The sequence below is a fragment of the Arachis duranensis genome, chromosome 2 (genome assembly GCF_000817695.3).
Source record: "Arachis duranensis cultivar V14167 chromosome 2, aradu.V14167.gnm2.J7QH, whole genome shotgun sequence".
In the NCBI taxonomy this organism is placed as follows: domain Eukaryota; kingdom Viridiplantae; phylum Streptophyta; class Magnoliopsida; order Fabales; family Fabaceae; genus Arachis; species Arachis duranensis.
In genome coordinates, this window is record NC_029773.3 from 57,640,281 (window position 1) to 57,640,519 (window position 239).

Sequence of the window (239 nt, forward strand, 5' to 3'; positions counted from 1 at the left end):
AGCGGCTAAATCAAGCTGTCCCTAACCATGTGCTTGTGGCATGCAGGTCCAAGTGAAAAGCTTGAGACTGAGTTGTTAAAGTCGTGATCCAAAGCAAAAAGAGTGTGCTTAAGAACTCTGGACACCTCTAATTGGGGACTTTAGCAAAACTGAGTCACAATCTGAAAAGGTTCACCCAATTATGTGTCTGTGGCATGTATGTATCCGGTGGTAATACTGGAAGACAGAGTGCTTTGGGC